We start from the raw sequence: 21431 nt of genomic DNA, 5'->3' as shown, positions 1-21431 counted from the left end.
AAGGTCAGCCAAAGAAACAGACTGAGCTCATCAATAAAACAGTGGTGCAAAGAGAGATGAGTATTTAAAAGGAATTCTTATGAAAATCAAGTAAGCAGAAACTTTTAACAATAATGTGGGCAAATGAGGTCCTAGTAGATTACTTTGCATTGGACTAAATTTTTTTTTTTCAACGTTTATTTATTTTTGGGACAGAGAGAGACAGAGCATGAACGGGGGAGGGACAGAGAGAGAGGGAGATACAGAATGGGAAACAGGCTCCAGGCTCTGAGCCATCAGCCCAGAGCCTGACGCGGGGCTCGAACTCACGGACCGCGAGATCGTGACCTGGCTGAAGTCAGACGCTTAACCGACTGCACCACCCAGGCGCCCCTGCATTGGACTAAATTTTGAAATAAACACTAGCAATGGTTTTCCAATACTTGTCAGTAACACTGGCTAAGAATATAAATTGGCTTTCTCAGGTGACTGTGTGTATTTGACTAAATTTTCATGACTGAGGTTTTATAATTTTAAACCATGGAAACCATGTAATTATAAAGTTACTGAAGAAATAAGTTTTCTACATAAAGCAATAACAATGCATTTTCCTTTAAAAAAGTGCACGCGCGCGTGTGTGTGTGAGCGTGCACGTGTACTTTCTGCACGCTTTGCCCACAGATCATCACGAGGAGGGCTTTCAAGAGGATCTTTTTCTTGCTGTAGTGTCAGATCTTAAAATAAGATTTAAGGGCTGGAAAGTCTGATTGAGTGGGACTGAGACGTGATTTCTAGTAGGAGCGCTCGCCAGAGCATGGCGAACAGAAAATTCTATTTCTATATGTTGGAGGTTAGATGTTTTTGGACATGTTTTAATCCAGCCTTTTCTTTTGAAATCAAATATATGCTGTAACTATCTTGAGATGTGTAGTTGCTTATTAGAGTTAATGGATTGTTCATCCTCTTTGTCCTTGAGATAATCCTAAGTATGTGCATAAAACTGAGATCATGTTGCCCATAAAAACCAATCAGCCTGGAGTTGGTCCACAACGTGCTGAACACTCACTAGAGCAGATGGAAAAGATAATGTTTAATAAAGAGGTAGAGGATTAGGTGGTACAAAACAAGCTAAGGGAAAGGGACACTTTTATTTCAGGCGAACCTCTGTGACACTTCTTGCACCCCAAGACAGATTAAAATGATCCCAGGGCCATGACATTCAGCTACTTCCCGCCCCCCCCCCCCATCGCTGACCCTGCATACATTGTCAGCTTTCCGCCCTGCCAGCATCAGCACCGGCATCTGTGAATAACTCAACAGATAGTTTTTCAGGTTTATCAAGATGTATGAAGTGAGTCATTCGCAAATTAATATACATATGAGGAAATGACAGAAATCTGCTAAATATGTTTGTATTTGAACAACTGATACATCTGAGCTTGATTTAGGAGGGGATGTGTATCAGCTTACAGAAATGACAGTTAAAAAGATAACTGTCACACTGTTTACTGATGAGGTTTCTATTTGTCTTAACGTTTAGACGTTAAATGAAAAACGGATTGTGGATTACAGCCTAAGCGTTTTTGAGGCTGAGTTTAACATAACAACTTGTGGCCAATGGAGGTAGCACTAAAGGTAGAACCAACTAGTCAGAAGTCCTCTGGTGAGGTAAGGTGGTGAGGCCTTTGACAGCTTAAGTACAACCTCATTTATTTTTTACTGTGTTTGCTGAAAAAATTAAATATAGGCTGGAGAGGTGGATTGAAGTACTGTCTCTGACTTGCTGGTCTGGGGTCTGGCGTTCATGCAGAAGGGCCAGAGGTTCCAAATGGCAGCCATGGGCCTCGGAAAGCACTTTGGTTTGTGACCCTGCTGAGGAACAGGATCATTCAGGTGGCTCATCACGGCTCCTGCTCTGTCCTTTGTTCCAGGCCTCAGGCTGTGCCCTTTGCTCTTCAGCTTAGTTTACAACAGACGTCAAGAAGCACTTCTCAATTTAGCTTCTCGTGGTCTCAGCTCTCACAGCCCGAAGGAAGTTGCCAAACAAATGTAACCTCTCCTGCTGGCCGAGCTCTCCCACCTGTGTTCGCAGCGAGCTGGCTGTTTGGCAGTGCACTTACACACCGTGGAAATGTGCTCTGGGATGTGTTAAGCGGAATTGGGGAATATTTCAAACCATTTCTTAAATAATAGAATTGAAATGTTGTGCTGCTGAAGTGGCCTGAGATGGAAACTTCTGAGTGAAAAGTTAGATCCTGATTTTTCTTGAAGACAAAATGGAGCCCTGGGGTGTGTGGTTTTCAGGCTTTCTCTATTTGTTAATTTTGGAAATGGACTTTTCACGGTTTTTCTTCCCTTTTGTGTTAAGCCTTTGGTTTTGCTTCTACATGCAACTCTGGCTAGAAAATTTGGGATTTTTTTTTTTACCTTGATTCTAATTAATAGGACCAGAGGTAAAGCAGCAATGGAAAGAGCCATTAAGAACCATAAATAAATATATTAGCTTTTAAGTATAATCAGTGTCCCTGATGTGGTATCGAACATAAAAGAGCAGGGTACCAGGCAAAGGGTCCTGTATTGCCAGAGATTCACAAACCCTGGATCTCAATTAAGAGGCCTGGAAAGAGAAAGATCCAGTCTGCCTGTCTCCCTCCCCCTTTCCTTCCCTCCCTCCTTTCCTTCCTTCCTTCCTTCCTTCCTTCCTTCCTTCCTTCCTTCCTTCCTTCCTTCCTTCCTCCTCTCTTTCTCTCTTTCTTTCTTTTCTTCTTGTATCTTAAGTAGATTTTTTTCTTTGAGAGAAAGAGAGAGAGAGAGAGAGAATCTTAAGCAGGCTCTACACTCAGCGCAGAGCCTGGCACAGGGCTTGATCCCACAAATGTGAGATCATGACCTGAGCAGAAATCAAGAGTCAGACACTTAACCTACTGAGCCACCCAGGTGCCCCGGATTTGTTTTTTTTTTAAAGCAAAGACATATAACTTTTAGAGGAGTACAAGTACACAAATATCCTGAAGGGGTAATTTCGGTCTGCTATCCAAATCTTACTTTAAGGTCTCAGACAGTATGTCTTAGTTATGAAGGCAAATATCTCACAAAAAGACACCATAGCTTGTGCTCTTTGAATAGAGACACACAAAGAAGGCCAAGCTTTAGGATTCTCAGGCTCAGATAAAATATGATAACTGATCTTACAATAATAAGTATTTGTGCTGTTATAGAACAATGTTTATCAAATAGAGGACGTTCATGAGCATCTTCATGGTGTCTGCCATGACTGAGTACCAGCAGTGCTATCATTAGTATTTTTCTTGAGGGTGATTCAGCATGAGGTGTTCAGGTATTAGGGCTTAGAGGGTAGCCCCTAATGAGGACATGGGTGCACCTTTCATTCCGGTCTGGGGTTAACTCTACTTGCTTCATTTTATTCTAGGTAGGCATAGGGAAGTGACTGTCTTGGGGGACATGAGTCTGCATCTGGGAATTGTTACATAAACTATTACATCTGAAGCAGTGACTCTCCTCTGCAAGCACGCTGAGAGAAATTCCTTTATGCACTTGACCAGTTATGGAATAGCTGTTCTAATTCAGACTCCCATGTCAGAGCCAAGGACTCCAGGAAAACTTTCTGCCATGGAGCTTGAAGACTGACTGTACATCTATACATACCAATACCAGATGCCACACAGTTAGTGGAGTCCTCATTATAAATTGAGATAATTTTTAAGTTGTCATCTTCCCTCTTGGTTTTTCTGTTTGAACTAAATGCTATTGCCCAGTTTAATTTCCCAGCCCTTAGTGTGACAGGCTTTGCACACAGGCACTGGATTTTAGAACTACAGCCTTGTAATTCTTCCACGAGCACCTCTAAAATGGAAAGTAATTTTTTTCCCATATAGTTCGGCTTCCAACCGCTCCGTGTAGGAGTTTCCTTAGAACATCCTGACCATCCTGGGTAGCCCCTTATTGGACACTTTCGGTGATGGGGCACTTACCAGTTCTTAGGCGAGTCCTCTCTGTTTCAGCAGCTCTTATTGTAAAGTTTTTCTGTAGAAAACTCAGATCTGCCTCCTGTCCTCTCACCCTTTTGCCTCAGTTCTGCTCTCTAGAGCTACAAATATAGATCTCTCCCCTCTGAAATTAGAATTGCAAAATATTAAAGAGAGTTTTCTTGTTCTCCCTTTATCTTCTTTCCAAGCAAAACTTATATCACTCATTTTTCAAAAAATGTTTATTGTGTAGATACAAATACTGGGTTAGATGGAGTAGGTGACTTGGACAACCGTTTCTCATTGATTTTGCTTACAGAGCTGGTAAGACACTGGCCAACTTCTAGATGGACGTTCTCATCCTTTGTTTCTAGAGTAAGAGCTCCTTAAGGATAGTGACCATGTCTTCTAATGAATATCCCCAGAACCTGCTATTTGACTCACAAATGGATGTCCAATAAACACTTTCTAACTCTCTTTCCTTCCTCTAAAATCAAGGCCCCTATACCTCATCACAGTGTTATTCTCTGGTTTGACTAGTGCTAACCATGGTAGAGGCATGATACTGCTTGAACTGATCCTGACATTGTGTGGGGGCTCATAAGATCTCAGTCCACATAGACTGCTATAAGATTTGGTCTCACATGTCATCTCATTTAAATGGCCTAACAGTCCCGAGAGGTAGATACTGTTATACCCAGTTTTTACATGAGAAAATAGATGGAAATAAGCAAGTTAAATTGATTTAAATCACTGGTGTTCTCTAATTCCATATTCAGGACTTTTTCTTCAAAAAAAATATTTTTTAATGTTTATTTATTTTTGGCGGGGGGGGCAAGGGGCAGAGAGAGAGAGAGAGAGAGAGAGAGAGAGAGAGAATCTGAAGCAGGCTCTAGGCTCTGACCTGTCAGCACAGAGCTCAACTTGGGGCTTGAACTCAGGAATGAAGAGATCATGACCTGAGCCAAAGTCAGATGCTTAACTGACTAAGCCACACAGGTGCCCCTAGGACTTTTTCTAATACAGACCTAGCTCCTAGTTCTCCATCATTTTCTAAATTTGCACCCAAGTTTTTGATCCCAGTGTAGAACTATACCTTCCTGAATTATCCTTACTAAAGATATCTTGTTAGTTCTGGCCTATACTTCTTGAGTCCTTCTGGAATCTTAACATACTTATTTTACCATCTTCACTAATCCTTTCAGTTTGTATACTTGTTACTAATATGCTGGGCTTATTCTTTTATATAACTTATTGATGAAAAATGCTCTTGGTCCCAAGGCAAAGAGAAACCTTGCTGCAGGATGACATTGAACCATCAATACTGTTTTGGGTACACTCCTTCAACTATTCTATCACATCATCCACAGTTTTCTGTTTTGGCCATAAAGATAACATGGAAGATTTTGTCGAATGAAAGTGTATTTTATCTTAAATCAGATATTTTTCTATATGAGGAGTTCTGCAGTTTTCCACATAATAAGGATACTACACTTAGTTTTTTATTTGCTATCCCAGAGGGTATGATTTGGTCCACATCCCAGTTTTATCTCCAAGTGAATAGTGTTTTTGAAAGAGCTATAGTCACTTATGTAAGCTTCATCATGTATTTGTCTCTCATGATATTTTTCCTTTCCTTTCTGCCTCCACATACCTTTATGTACTATATGTTATAAAGTACGGGGGCAAAGTTGTATTTAAGAGAAAATGAAAGCCTTGATGCAAACAAATACATTTTCCCAAAAGAAACACTCATTTCAGTGTATACATGCAAAACTTTAAAACCTGATTAAAAAATGTATGAAGGAACTCTATCATGTGGAGGATGTTACTTAGGAGCTGAATTACAGGATTTGCTTGTGTCTCTTTTTCTCTCGCCCTGGGCAATCTAGTCTAATTACAAAACTTGCCTTTCATTCTGTTTAGTGTTTTTCAGCTATGCATGAGAAAAGTTAATCAAAAAATAAAATGAAAAACTGTGATGGCTAATCGAAGTTCCATAGATTTCTCTGCTGTTGCCTAGCCCATCCGTGGGGATGAACTCTAAAACGTTACCTTTAAAACATCATCAGATGTACTGTGCCTACTGGCCTCTGCTTCTTTTAAAAAAGAGAAAATTTTCCTTTAATTTCAGAAGTTCCCAAAATTAGAAATGGAAAGAAAATCATGGCTTTTCCTATCTTCATTTATCCCTTACCCACAATTACTGGGAGGTTTTATGATCATAGAAGACACTAGACCAATAATCTCAGAGATGGGTAATCTCTTTAGAGAAGATAGAAAAAGGCAGTTTATCAGCCCCATCCTGTCCTCTAGTATGCTCTTGTAGGGGAGGAAAACACCATAAAACCTTGGTTGGCAAGCATAATTTGTTCTGGAAACATGCTTGTAAATCCAAAGCACTTGTATATCAAAGCGAATTTTAAGAGCCATTGGCTCAGTTGTGATCATGTGACATTTGGCATCAGGTACTCCTCGTATTGCAAGACATCGCTCCTTTATCAAGTTAAAATTTATTAGAAATGTTTGCTCATCAGGGCACCTGGGTGACTCAGTTGGTTGAGCGTCCTACTTCGGCTCAGATCATGATCGTGCAGTTGACGAGTTCGAGCCCTGAGCGGGGTTCTGTGCTGAGAGCTCAGAGCCTGGAGCCTGCTTCAGATTCTGTGTCTCCCTATCTCTCTGCCTCTCCCCTGCTCATGCTCTGTCTCTCTCTGTCTCTCTCTGTCTCAAAAACAAAAGTAAACATTAAAAAAAAATAAAAAAAAAAAGAAATGTTTGCTTATCTCGCAGAACACTCACAGAACGAGTTACTTGCAATCCAAGGTTTTACTGTAACTCTCTTTCCCTCTACCCATCTTAGGTGCATTGGTTGGTGCCTTGCAAATTAGACTGACAGAAGACAGATTAACAGGTAAAAAACAAACGGATTTATTACCACGTGTGTCTTATGTACACATGGGAGTACTCAATAATGAATAACTCAAAGGGGTGGTTAGAACTTGGGCATTTAGCGCTTAAGAAAAGAACAATATGCTATACATTTTTAGTGAAGGGACAAGACTAAGGAAAAAGACTTTGAATTTCTAGGGTGGCAAATTGTGGTAAGGTTAATATATGGGGAAACTAATGGCAGATAAGTTCTAGTTAATGGAGTTTATTATCTAGATTCCTCTGGTGCCCCCTTGGGGCTGAAAAGTGTCCAGAATTATCTTCAGTAATGTCTGTCCTTCCTGGTAGAGGGAAGAGTGTACCCCTTTACAAATCTGTATCCTGCTTTTAGGACAATGGGGAGGGGGCAGCAGAGAAGTGTTTCTTCTTAGTTGCCTTCAGTTCAAAGTAATCCTGTGCTAAAGAGGCACTTTGTAGGGTGGCATATTTTGCTCCCCATTACTTTGAAAGGACATTGGATTAAAAGGATTGCTGATTCTTGGCCTATTTTCTTTCTGGCTTCCTTGTCTCGAACATAGATCCAAATGTCAACCACTAGAACCAATCCTGGCTGTGGTTTTGTGTGGGGTTTTTTCTCAAGGGCTGAGATGTCATTTTTGGAACATTTTAAATCCCCTCTGTGACAGCACTACTGCAACCAAACACAATGTGATACAGTTAGTGCCTTTAATTAATATTGTTAACTAACCCTGATAAAATCACAGAATTGTTTCTTTGTTCTTTGGGAGATGAAAGAAAAGGTATGGAGATGGTTGAGTCTTTTTGAGAGCTCTGATTTTTTTTTAAAGGGTTGCTGGCAGCGGTAATGGGTTAATGGTGAACAAAAATAGCATGTTATCAATGCAAGCTTGTGGCATTTTTGTCAGACAATAGGAGATTTCTGGATGGTGTATGTCCATTGCTCCTGTGGCCTAAACAACCCTGAGTTTCTCAGTCGTTTGAAGTGAGTGGTGTTGAGAAGCAACATATGCTTCTTCTCTTCCATGCAGAGCAATGGAATTTGGAAATATGTGCTAAATAGAAAACAGAGTTTGTCATGACAGTTTATCTCCAAGAAAGGACAACTTCCTGGGATAGTAATAATGGTTGCTAAAACCTCACTGAGAAAAATAATTCAATTGCCCAAATTTGGGCTGAGCTCATGCTGCAGCTGGCTTAGGAGAGTGGCAAGGTACCATTGATCTGCTTTGGAATGAGGTGTGCTTGGGAATCATGTGGATGGAGCCTCCCTTTAACTGATACTGACTATGATAAAAGAGGCCTGGGGACTTTCAGAGTAACATATACCATTCACATAACCCAGCATCGTGTAAGTCTTATGAAGTTGTTGTTGTCATTTTTAATGCTTTTTAAACTTTCTTTCAACCTAAACAAGCATAACAACCTAAATAAAATGAAAAATATATTAGAATCTATTGAAGAAATTTGTGAATGCTTTATCAATAACAGCAATGTGACCAAAGTCCTATGCACTTGTTTGTTTGTTTTTTTTTTTTTTTTTGTAAATATTGAAGTCCAGGCACATAAAGGCATTAAACGTGTAGCTTCCTATTTTAAATCCTGGCTGAGACAAATTTGGCATTCCAAATTTTAGCCAGCAGCTGACTCAACAACTGGGAAGCCAATTGACCAAAAGTTCTGCCTTTGACTGTTTCAGGGTCATATATAGGACAGACAAAAGAATTAGAAATGTTTTAGAAAACCATCAACAATATGGAGTGAGAGGCAGAGTCTGGAGCTGCTTTGCACACCAAAAAGAGATATTTTTTAATATAACTGACATACAACATTATATTAGTCTCAGGTGTACAATATAATTATCCAGTATTTGTATATATTGCAAAATGATCACCACAATAAATCTAGTTAACATCTGTAACCTTACATAGTTACAGAATTTTTTCTTGTGATGAGAACTTTTAAGATTTACTTTCTTAGTAGCTTTCAAATATGCAAAACAGTATTATTAATCTGGAGTCACCATGCTGTATGAGATTTATTTATTTTACTACCAGAAGTCTGTACCTTTTGACTCCCTTCACCAATTTTGGCCACCCTCCACACCACACTCCTGCCTCTGGCAACCACCAGAGAAAACCAACCATGTTTTCTCTGTATCTACAAGATCAGTTTTTTGTTTTCTTTTGTTATTGTTGTTCTTTTAGATTCTACATATGAGTGAGATTATATGGTATTTGTCTTTCTTTGACTTACTTTGCTTAGCTTAATGACTTCAAGGTCCATCTGTGTTGCAGTGGGAAGATTTCGTTATTTTGTATGGCTGAATAATATTCTACTATGGATAGTTGACCATTGAACAATGTGGGGGTTAGGGGCACTGCCCCCACCCCCCGATGCAGTTCAAAATTCATGTATAACTTTTAATTTCTTAAAAATTTAACCACTAATAGCCTACTGTTGACTGGAAGCCTTACTGATAACATAAATAGTCAATTAACACATATTTTGTATGTTAAATTATTACACACTGTATTCTTACACTAAAGTGAGTTACAGAAAAGAAAATGTTATGAAGAAAATCATAAGGAAGAGAAAATACATTTACAGTTCTGTACTGTATTTATTGAAAAAAATCTGCATATAAGTGGGCCTGATCAGTTCAAACCTGTGTTGTTTAAGGGTCAACTATATATATACCACAGTTTCTTTATCTACTTATCCATTGATGGACACTTAGGTTGTTTCTATGTCTTGGTTATTGTAAATAATGCTGCAGTGCACATTAAGGTGCATGTATCTTTCTGAGTTAGTGATTTTGGTTTCTTTGGATAAATACCCAGAAGTGGAATTTCTGGATCATATGGTAGTTCTATTTTTAATTTTTTGAGGAACTTCCATACTGTTTTAAAGAGGCATATTTTATAATTAAGATTCAGTAAGTTGTCCAGGACTCCATCGAGGTCACTTGCTTTATTACTGTGAAAGTTTGGCCACATGAATATAAGATAATGCTAAATTACAAAATCAGCAATGCAGTGTTATGAAAAGATCACTGACTCAGGAATCAGGAGACCTGAGTCTTAGTCCCATTTAATAATCATTAATCATAATCTTCATTTGTGTGCATTACTGTATCACTATATGTCAGGCATCTTGGAATATATTTTCTCTGGCCTGTGCAATCATGCAACCAGGAAGATATTATTATCCCATGTCCAAGCTGAAGAATCAGTTTTGGAGAGTTTAAGTGACTTTCCCAAGGTCACTAAGCTAATAAGTAGCAGAGTTAAGTTTCAAACTTGAAACTGTCTCCCGAGGCTCTGTCTCTGCTGAATGCTCCATACTCTTTTCTGCAGATTTGTCCTTCCTCTGCCATTCCTGCTTGGAATATCCTTCTTGCTCATCTCAGCGTGTATGACTTTTGGTCATTCTTCACGCCTGACTTCATCTGCATTTTTAGGAAGGTTTCTAGGAACGCTCCCATCCACTGGTTCCTCCCCATTTTAACCTCACAGCTCTTCCTACTGCTGCTCTGGACATCTGCTTTTATCTCTGGTACATTCTCTGTAGCTTTGGCACTTCCCATTTATTGTGAATGGTGTTTTCAGTGCGACACCTGTCCTCACTCTCCTCTCTCTCATTTATACATTTGGAAGACATTAGGGGGAAAAACCATTAAAATATAGAAAAATGCCATATATCCTACCACCCCAGATTAACAAAATTTACCATTTAAAATTCCTGGCTTCAAATATTTTTCTTTAAATAAATAAATAGCACCTTACCAATCAAGTTGAATTTCACATTACACATTTCCAATCCCATTCATCTTCTTTCTCTCCAGAAGTAACCACTAATCTGATTTTGGTACCTAACCTCTCAATCTGTGGTTTTAATTTTTGTTACACATTGTATATTTGTAAGCAATACATAATGTCATATTATAATCTTTTTTTGTTGTTGTAGAGAACATAGTGCAATTATTGCATACATCTTTTGAAAATTTGCTTTTTTCACTCAATATATTTTAAAAAGTAGCCATATTGATGCATTTAAATCTAATTTATTCATTTAAATTGTAGTATTCAATTTCATGGGAATAAATGTCTCCTTTATCTAATTCTCTTTTTATGGACATTGAGGTTCTTACAGGAAGCTATTTCAATGTATTTGTTTCTCCTTTACTATTAGACGCTGAATTCTCTCATTGAGGGACTGTGGATTATGCTTCTTTGGGCTTAGCACTGTAATTGCAACTCAATAAATGTATGCTGAATGAGTTGATGAAAATATCTGGGCAAGTGATGGTCTTCAACTTTGAGAAGGTTAACATGATTGAAAGCAATCAGAGGGTGACTTCAAAGAAGTTGAAATTGCATTTTTTCTTGTATTTATGGAGATGAAAATATAGGGTAATAAAAAGCTACTCGAAATGATACTGAATTCTGGATGGGTAAGTTAGTAAATTTTTATGATCCTAATGAAATTTGTAAAAGATTAGTAACAGAAAATATGTAAAACAATTGATTAAGCTACAAGCAAAAATGCTTAGAAATGTGCCTACGTGTATTTGTCAAGTCAGTGCTGCTTTATGGCTGGACAGCAAAAGTTCTGTATCTGCTTCTAACTAGAATGTCTCCATAATTCACCTTGGAGAAATCTAATTACCCTGGAATATTTGACCTTCAATGTGTCAACATAAACATTTTCTCAACCTGGCTTCATGGAGATATGGCAGCTGTGCTTAACAGGGATAACATTTTTCTTTAGAAATGTTAAAGGCCATGGTCTGTTTCTTCAGTTTTGTATCTTCCCTTCTGACCCACTTGCACTTTTGTTACTTTCTGATTGTTGTCTAGATGGATCACATCCAATAATGGGGAGAGAAGTGTGAGGTCAGGGGGTGGAGGTTATTGCAAGGAAGAAATGAGTTTATACTTGTGAAACCTCAGAATAATGTCTGTCACAGGGTTAGGTCTCAATAACTGTTAATTACTGCTCTTCTTTTTTATACTTTTTATAGCAGAAATATAAGGTAGCTATCTTATAGGCATTATTCTATGTCTGCCAGGATGAGTACAGAACTCTCCATGTCTCTTCAGCCCAAGATTACAATTTTTTTCTGTGAGTTCTGGTGGATGAAGGGCAAGGGTCTCCACAGTGAGGAGACATGAACTCCAAAGACTCTCTATCGATCACAGATATCAAATGATCAAGAAGGGACAGCAGGATTGGGCATTGATTGTATAATTAGAATGAAGTTGTATTAAGCTTATTATTTCACATGTAGCTTCGTGTGATGTTGGCTATTATCTGATAGCTATAAAACCAGTCTTCCCTATTCACCCATTCAGTGATCTATTGATTCATCATTTGTTAACGAATATAAAACACTTACGAGGTACCGAAGATACTTGAGATACATCGATGAACAAATAGGAAAGGATTCCTGCTATCCCATGGCTTACATTCTGGCATGGGAGGGCAGAAAATGAGCAAAAATTGTAATAAGTAAACTATATAGAACATGAGAAGGTGATAAATGCTATGGAAAAGGGAAAGGTAGATTCAGGTAAGAAAGATGAGGAGTGCCTGATCAAGGTAGGATGGTCAAGGTTCATTGCAAAGGCATGACGTGAGCAAAGGCTTGCAGGAGGTGAGGAAATTTGCTGTGCAGATGTGTGTGAGGCAGAAGAGCTGACACCAAGGCTATGCCTGTTGTGTTTGAGGCAAGAAGGGCTATGCGAGTGCAGTAAAGTGAGCAAGGGAGGCAGTAGTAGGAGGTGAAATCAGAGGGGTTTTGGAAGGCCTCTATGATGTAGCACCAGTAGGCCATTGTGAAAACGTTGGTGATCCAATGGAGTGCTTGACATAGTGTTTCAAAGACCACTCTGACTTCTGTGTTGAGAGAAGGTTCTGAGGGGCAAGTATAGAAGCTGGAAAGCCTGTTAAGAAGCTATTGCAGCTCTAGGAGAGAGAGGTAAGAAGTAATTCCATTCTGATACATTTTTAAAACTAGAGTCAATATCCTAATGGATTAGATGTAGGGTATGAAAGAAATAAAGGGACTAAAATGCTCCCGAAGACTTTTTTTTGACAGAGCATCTGGAAAGATGGAGCTTCCATCAACTGGACTGTCTGGATTAGGTTTGGGCAAGAACATCAGGAATTCTCTTTTTAGAAGCCTGTTAGCCATCTGGATCTATCAATCTGGAGTTCAGGAAAGAGGTCTTGGGTAAAGATATAAATTTGTGGGGTTTTTTGGCACATATATAGAATTTAAAATCAAGGGATTGGATAAGATCACCAAGGGAGTGAGTGCACACAAAATATAAGACCAATAAGTCAGTGCTGAGAGCACTCCAACATTAGGGGCTTGAGGTACAGAAGAGAAACCAGTAAAGAAAAATGAGGAGTAACCAGTGAGTTAGGGAGAGAGGTGGGTGAGTCATAGAGGCCCAAATAATAAAGTGTATTAAGGAGGGAATGATAAAATATGTCAAATGCTGATGAGGAGTAAAGCAAGATGAGAAGTAACAGTTGACTAGTGGACCAAACTCTGTGGAAGTCATTTGGTAACATTCATGAGGGCAGTCGTTGGACGTGTGGAGGTGAAGGCCTGTGGGTAAAGGGAGAATGGCAGGAGATGACATGCAGGCAGCAAATAGCCTAATAGTCAAGACTAGTCTAAATGGAACCTGAGCACTTTGGACTCAAGTACTCCTCCGCTTGCTCATTAATGCCCAATGTATGAAAGTCAGAATTTCCTTACTTTCCTTTAGGAGGGCCCCTGTATTCAACCACTGAAAATGTAAGTATCTTGAAACTGGTATCTCAGAGCTACTAACATCGTGGTGTGGATTTATCTGTTTTCACTGAATTCCTGAGGTTACAATGATATTGTAGAATTTCAGAGCTGTAAGTGATTTTAGATATGACATAGCCCTATTAACAGAGGTGTATATAGGGAAAGTGAGTCTCTCAAGATCACATACTTAATGGATGACAGAGTTGACACAAGGGATCCAGGATTTCTATTCTAGTGCCTTTACAACTGCATAATATTTTATCTTGAATTCAATCCAACATGTATATGGGACAAGTGAAGACACGAGGAGATATTACATAAATGTCTGTTCTATGAAGGAAGGAATGAATGAACTAATAGATGAGCAAAGACAAGACAAAATTTGAAATGTATGGGAAAACCAGTTGAGGACCCATAAGGCTGATGGTAGGGGATTTGCCCTGAGATACAGGAGCAAAAAGCCAGGGTGAGAAAAATGTAACAGCTGAGGGAACAGTAAGTGAGGACCGATCACTGCAACACTAGAGCTTTCTACCTTGAAAGCAGCAGAGATGTTTCAAATTATTTTAAAAGAGCGAGCAAAGTGTTAATGAGGGTTAATGGAAAGGACTGAACATAGAGAAGCTCTTTGCTAACAAGAATTGGGATGATGGCATTTTTCAAAATCCTTGCTGACAACATAAGAAAACTACTGACTTGGCGGCAGCAAGTTTACAACTCCCTGAAAATAACCAGATACAAGAGGTTTCAACTTGCTGGAACTCTTTATTATATGCTTGAATGACTCCTGGAACAAAGGAAAGCCGTGCATGATTGTTTAGGAAAGTGTAAGATAAACAAAGCGTATGTTTTCTAACTTCTACTGACTGTAATCTGATAGTCGTGTTAAATTGGTCTCTGCTCATTTTAAGGTTATGTGATGAAGATGACTTTAGTGGTTCTTATGTTCAGTATATAAATAAATGATGTTAAGACTCCACTTTAACTCATGCCCCTCAATTTTTCATACATATTTGCTGCTTTTCTTTCAGAAAGGAAAATGTGCATTACTTGTTCTCTTGGAAGCATTCCATCCTTTTTTATGCTTTTCCTTTCTCTGTTGAAAGATCCCCCTCACACTGCATAAATAGAAATGTCCCCGAGATTCATTTGATTTCATGGATGGCGGAGTACTCATTTCAAATATCTTTGGGAGAACCAGATAAAATAGCTACACTATACTGCATTACCTGATTTAGTGCTGGGGACTGTTAGAGGACTAGATGGCTGTGGAAAATTGTAATGGGAAACTCAAGTTAGTTTTCACTTTTAAGTTCAGCGCTTTGAATCCAGTGGAGTTGAGGGTAGTCAAAAGTCATTACTATCTGATTTGACTGTTCACTGTTCTAAGTGAAATAAGAGTGGTGCCTCTGTTTTGCTGGTAGTGAGGAAAATGCTCCTAATGCCTTGGTGCTAAATGGCAGTTCTTGAGTAGTGTCAGCAGAGAACTGCCTGGGTAAGGTGACTTGTCCTTTCTTTCACGAAGCCAGCATTACTTTGTCAGGGTGAAGGCACAGTGGGGAAGCAGTTGGGGAAGTCTCACACTTCTGCTTATCAGCCTGTATCTAGTCTTCGGAGGAAAAGAAGCCATCTATTTCCAAAGCTGTCAATCTGGTACCCCCAGCCACCACTAAAAGCCACTTCAATTTATTTCTTCAGTTCTTTACACTTTGTAGAGGGTTTATTGTAAAGATGTATTAACCAGTAAGATGCCTTTAAGATAAATTATATCCAACTTTGGAAAGAGATAGCAACTTTTGTAAAGGTGCCTGTGGTAGTTTCAGGAGGAGAAAAAAGCAGTGCTTGACACTGCTGGAGGCATCATTATCTCTATCTCAACCATCCATCCGCTCCGTTTCTATTAGCATGAGATTTTCATCTCTTATTCTCCCTTCTTCGAGCTAGCTCCCTTTCCTTCGTATTTAGCTTTGTTTTTGGCTTGCTTGCTTATTTATTTATTTATTTATTTATTTATTTATTTATTTATTTATCTAGTTGTTGTTGTTGTTGTTGTTCCTGTTCCTCTGATTTTTGCTACCTACAAGGAAGAAGTAGGCATGCACATAATAACATTGGACCTTTCCCTCTGTGTTGGATCAGAACCAGAGCTGTCCCAGAGGAGGGACATAACCCTTGATCTTACTAGCTAAGGTTAGTTGATTTCCCTTGGCTTCAAGCTGTTTACATAGAGTTTCAGGGGGAAACTGAGGAGGGGTAGTTTCCCTTGGTGGCTAACCCTAAGCTTGAGGTGGAGAGGAAAATGACTTTTCATCCCTCTTTCTTTGCAAACACAAAATCATCCATGTGAAGTCTTATCATATGAATTTAAATGAGCTCTGAACAGTATTCCGGGCACTGACAGTATTCTGAGGTCTGACAGCCATGTCTCCAGCCTGGAGAATTACTCACGTAGGAAATTCAAGGTTGGGAATCCCTGGGAATGTATGACCAGTTTTTAAGAACTATGGACAATGTAGTTGATAATCAGTTTCTTTTTTTTGCCAAGTGGAACAATGTAAAATTAGAAAAAAAATTCCTGTGTGCCCTGGCAAACAGTTTTGAGGCTGCTGCCTTAAAAATGGTGGATAAATTAAAAGATGAGAGAAATACATCCAAGTGACTTTAACAGTTGAATGCTGAAGAGTAATTATACATCAAGCCTGAAATCACCAATCTGAAACATAGGCTTGTTTCTTCTTTTTATGTATAGTCTGATGTTTGTTTAACATTCTAAAGCATTTTGCAAATTATTGGGAAATGACTACATGTGAAAAAGCAGAGGAAAACCTAAAATGGGCCTCTTTTAGGTGTTTTTCTTTTAGATTTTCTTTAGGTTCTTAGGGAACTTCTGAAATATTTTATTTCTATTATTATTTCTTCCTATGTCACTAGATTTGCTTACTAAGCTTAGAGAATGTCCAAGGGCTACATGACATGGTCATGACACTGAGGTCCTTTTACTGCTGTATCTCTTAGGACTCCAAAATACTATCTGGTAGACATTAATTTCTTTAATGCCCCTTGAGCAAATCTCAACCCTATGATGTTATCCCATTTTCATAGAACCTTTTCCTACCTTTGCTTCATGGATTGACATCTTCTGATCCTTTAGTCTTCCATTAAACACTTGCTTTCTTCAGAGAATATTTAGTGAATGAGTGAATAAACTGGGTACCATTTTGTAAATACATCTCAGTCCAGAATTATGATGACTAGGTGCCAGAATGCCTCCTCCTCTCCTAAATTTCTCCTACTTTTCCCCTTCGACTTGGCTCTTTTTTTCTTTTCTCCTTTCCTTTTTTCAGTTCCTGGTATTAGCTTTTACTCTATTATCGCAACTGGAGTAAGAATACAAAGCACAGGGGAATAATAGTATTCAACATCTTTTGTTCATTAATGCAGTGTTTTCTGCTTTATATTTGAAAAGCTTCAGTGAATAAATGTAAAGTCTATCTAAAAGACAATCAAGAAATCAAAGACCATTTAAGTGAGGCTACCAAGATTTAGGGATGAAAAAAAAACCCTCAGTTTTCATTGATGCTGAGGTGAGGAAGAGGGATAGGAATATTTCTGAAAAGTCACTTGGCTTGGTGGAAAGAACATGAGCTTTAGAAGGTACTGGCAGAAGGTGAATCACATCTGAGTATCTTTAATATTCAAGGCACTGTGTTAGGTAGTGCCTCCACCTAATATCAACCCTCTGATGGAGGGGCAATTAATTCTATTTTACAGAAGTAAAATTGAGTCTCAGAGACTCAGTACTTTGCCTAGGGTCACATAGCTAATAAAGAGCAGGACTGAGATTTAAACATAAGTGTGATCCTGAAACCCATGCTCATTGTACTCTATCCTAGTCATAACTATATCAAAATATCTGTGGGAGTTAGGTAGGCACAGGTTTGACTCCAACCTTCAAACTTACCAACTTATACCTGTTTAACTGGATAGATTTCTCTGTATATTGACACTGAATGAAGAATAGTTTTAATATTATGTGTATCTTCCCAGAGGGAACTCCAAAAATATTCTGCTAGCATATGCCAGAATTAGAAAGTTGAAGAAAATTAGATATTAGAATAATTCCCAATAGTCTCAGCAACAACTTAAAGACAAAACATGTCTTATAAAGTTCTACCTTCTATGGTGACTCTGTCTAGAGTTGGGTCTTGGTTGCAGAAAAAGCCTCTAGTTTTTGCCACGTAGAGTTGTAATGTGTTATGTGAATGATATTTAGACATACCAGTAACCTCTCTTAGAGAATCTTTTTCTCATGAATGGCTGTGGACTCACAATGAGGCCATCGTTGATGAGTATATATAGGAACCTCACTTTACTAAGGTTATGGAATGGTGGTATAAGTCAAACATGATACAAACTGTGGAGAAATTGAACTGAGGTTACAACACTACATTGGGAGCACTACATGATCTCTGCGTGGGCTTGGCTAACATTTGCTCACTTCCTGATTTCATATTTAATCAGAGAAATCCTTGAGGGGAACGGTCCTAGCCAGGGGCCCCATTTGGTGGAACTCTACTCTGTGAAGTCTAAGAAAGTCTTCAAAAATATTACCATTTCTGCAGTTCTGGATACTTCAATTATCTGGTTGAAATCTTCACTCAGTCAGAATGTGGGCTGTTTGGGGCTCCTTTTTTTTGTTTGTTTGGGATTTTAATCAGTTTGTGTAAAAACATATGGGCCATCATGGCTTAGTTCTGAGATGTCTTAGAGGGAATGGTGAGGAATATATTCTTTGCTGTTTTCATGTTGGTCTTCAGTTTCATTGTCTGCAAATTGAGGGATTTAGACTACATAAATGGTTCTTAACTTTTGGGGGCCAACTCCTCCTTTTAGAAGCTGATGGAATCTATGGGCACTCTTCTCAAAAAAAAATATACATAGCTGCAATTTTGAGAGGTTGGCACACTACCTGAAGGACTTCCAGAAACCCAAGAACCCCTGGTTGGAAAATCTATGGACTAAATGATCTTTTGGGTTCCTTCTAGTTCAAACATTGTATTATTCATATCTTCTATGATGATTTGGATGATTGATGTGATGGTAGTAAAAATGGGATATGAACTCTTTATGTAGGTCTAACTTTTATAGCTTTAAATGGCAAAATGTCATCTGATTATTTCATTTTTTTCCCCCAACAGTCTTCCTGAACCATGTCTGCTCTTCAGAATCACCTGGGGAGCTTTTAAAAATTCCAGTGCCTGGCCACACCCCAAATCAGTTAAATCAGAGTCTCTGGGGTGGATTCCAGACATCAGTTTATTAAAGCTCCTCAGTTGGTTTCATTGTACATCCAGGTTGAGAGTCAGTGCTCTGGCAGGATTAAAATATTTTCAGAAGTTCCCTATCACAGGAATATGAACCACCAGCTGAAGATGAAAGGGCATTCTATTCTTTCTCTGCTTTCAAATATCTGCTATTGAATATTGTATTTCTAGCTCAAAATAAGGATTTGAAAACTCTTGTGTGTAGTCATGCCTCCCAATGTGTTACCATCTTGTCTAAGCTGGGCAAGTATTAACAAATACTGAATGGCCTTCCTGGTACTGTATGTAGATGTGGGAAGGGCTATATCAGGACATGCTCTGCTCTGCCACAGGCACACATCAGTAGCGATTTGTTTTCAACGTAAGAACAATTACCATTGTCATATTCCAAACTGTGTGCAAATTGTTTTATTATAAACTCACTGTTGGTCCCTATTTAACTGGGAAATCATTTGTTCTAAATTTATCTATTCTCTCTGCATGGCATTGACATTTGCTGGCAATGCCAGACTTGCTTCACTTATAAGAAAAAGATTCCATTGGAGAACAGGCAATGCTGATTAATAATCTCTAGAGGATCTTTGGAACTGGCATTTTAACTCTTCCTGCTCTCTTGCTAATTTTGACTTCGATTGAACTCAGAAACACAAACAATGGTTTTCATGAAATGGAGCTGTAAAAGCTTTCTTCATCAGACCAGCTCTCCAAAGAATGCTCGCTGCCAAAGCTTAAAGATGAGAAATGAGATGTGTAATGAAAAGTTGTTTGTTTTCAAGTGTTTTACAAGTCAATTTGGGTTACTTCATCTGCCAATTTTTTATCTCTGTACTAGGCAACCATTACATGTTTTCAGCTTGAAAACAAATTGTCCATCTTTGCTTTCCATGGCATCTGTAGTATGTTCAAACCATTCTGCAATTTAATGCAGACAAAGACTTTCTAAAGTCACATGGTCTGTTTGAGTAATAGGAGTCCATTAAGAATGAACAGAGACATCCTGTATTATAGTGATTTCTCCCTTTGTGGGTTTTGCAATTTTCCTACCAAGCTTTGGTGTTTGAAGGTGACATTTTGAAAATTGTATTTAACTACCTGAAAACCTGTGACATGGAATTGCCAGCAGCCATTTGGTATCCTGGAAGGGTCTTATTTAGTCATGACTATCTGTTTATCACTTCTTTTTAGGATAAAGATAAGCTTCTTCATGAGGATCTCTTGATTTACAGACATCCTTTTTGTTATTTCCTTAGAAGTGCTATTCAAATCTAGAGCTAAAGGAAGTCAGATATGAATCTTCAGAGTCATTAAGTGGCACAATCTGAGTGCAAATTTCATGGCACCAGTGAGGGCTCCAGATCTTGATAGTGACTGTTCTTAATTCAAATATTGCCACTGAAGAAAGGGCACCCATTAATAATTACTATTCTAAACATATGGAAGTACCAGGAAAACCTTTGCTTTAGCCATGGTGTGTTTGAATACAAACAACAATGGCATACATATGTATATGTAATTATTTTCTACATATGTTTCATTTGACAACTAGCTAAAATTTATGTTGCCTACTCTTGATAAAAACTAAAAGAAGTAAACAATTAAAATGAAAGGCAAGCTGATTTAACACTGACTTGCCAAAAGCCTCACTTTTAAGTTGGTATTGTTCACCAGAAAACAAAACACTGTCTATTTATTATTTGGGCTTTGGTTATATAACACAGCACATAGTAGGTGCCAATAATAAACATAGACAGAATAAAATGAATGAATGAAAGTATCTGTAATGTATATTTGAACATAAGAACCAAATTTTGAATAGAAGATCATATGTGCTTTTTTTTCTTTAAAAATCTATAAAATTTATATCAAACTTCACAATTTTTATTACAAGTTTTTATGATTAAATTATTGCCCCATCTACTCAGGCTGCTTTTAATATTGCCTTTGTTCATGTAACCATAGCAACATCTTTGGTATCTATACTTCAGGTCCTGATCTCTCATTCCACAATGGGTCACTTTGCTCTGCATCATTCATAACAGAAATCATCTGAGGGCACAGGCAGTCTTGGAATGGGATTATATTTTTCATGTCCTTTTTGTTATGGGCTGAGTTGTGTTCCCACCAAATCTATATGTACAAATCCTGTTTTGGAGACGGGGTTGTTAAAGAGGTATTAAAATGAAGTCATTAGGGTGGGCCCTAATCCAATATGACTAGTATCCTTATAAGAAGAGGACATTCAGACAGAGATATGCGCAGATGAAGGCCATGTTGGAGACACAGGTTGAAGATGGCCATCTCCAAGCTAAGGAGACAGGCCTCAGAAGAAACCAACTCTGCAACATCTTGATCTCAGACTTCCAGCCTCTAGATCTGTGGGAAAATACATTTCTGTCGTTTAAGGCACCAAATCTGTGTTTA

General features: G+C 38.4%; 2 long non-coding RNA genes across 4 annotated transcripts in view; one reads left to right on the top strand and one right to left on the bottom strand.

Moving 5' to 3' along the window:
- The window catches only part of LOC128313919 (uncharacterized), a 65214-nt gene that overhangs the window by 3262 nt on the left and 40521 nt on the right, over positions 1-21431 (bottom strand). For both annotated transcript variants that reach the window (XR_008295033.1, XR_008295034.1), the window contains one exon: positions 3972-4110. This is a non-coding gene — a long non-coding RNA (uncharacterized LOC128313919). The remainder of the gene's footprint in view (positions 1-3971; positions 4111-21431) is intronic.
- Positions 1229-21431, top strand: part of LOC113599268 (uncharacterized) — a 60652-nt gene continuing 40449 nt past the window's right edge. The window contains exons 1-2 of one of the 2 annotated variants that reach the window (XR_003420034.2): positions 1229-1330; positions 6829-6879. This is a non-coding gene — a long non-coding RNA (uncharacterized LOC113599268). Of the gene's footprint in view, positions 1331-1427; positions 1648-6828; positions 6880-21431 lie in introns of those variants that run through there. The other variant, XR_008295036.1, reaches the window with a different exon arrangement.

This window comes from Acinonyx jubatus, chromosome C1, assembly GCF_027475565.1.
Source record: "Acinonyx jubatus isolate Ajub_Pintada_27869175 chromosome C1, VMU_Ajub_asm_v1.0, whole genome shotgun sequence".
In the NCBI taxonomy this organism is placed as follows: domain Eukaryota; kingdom Metazoa; phylum Chordata; class Mammalia; order Carnivora; family Felidae; genus Acinonyx; species Acinonyx jubatus.
This window is presented reverse-complemented; position numbering and strand designations above follow the sequence as displayed.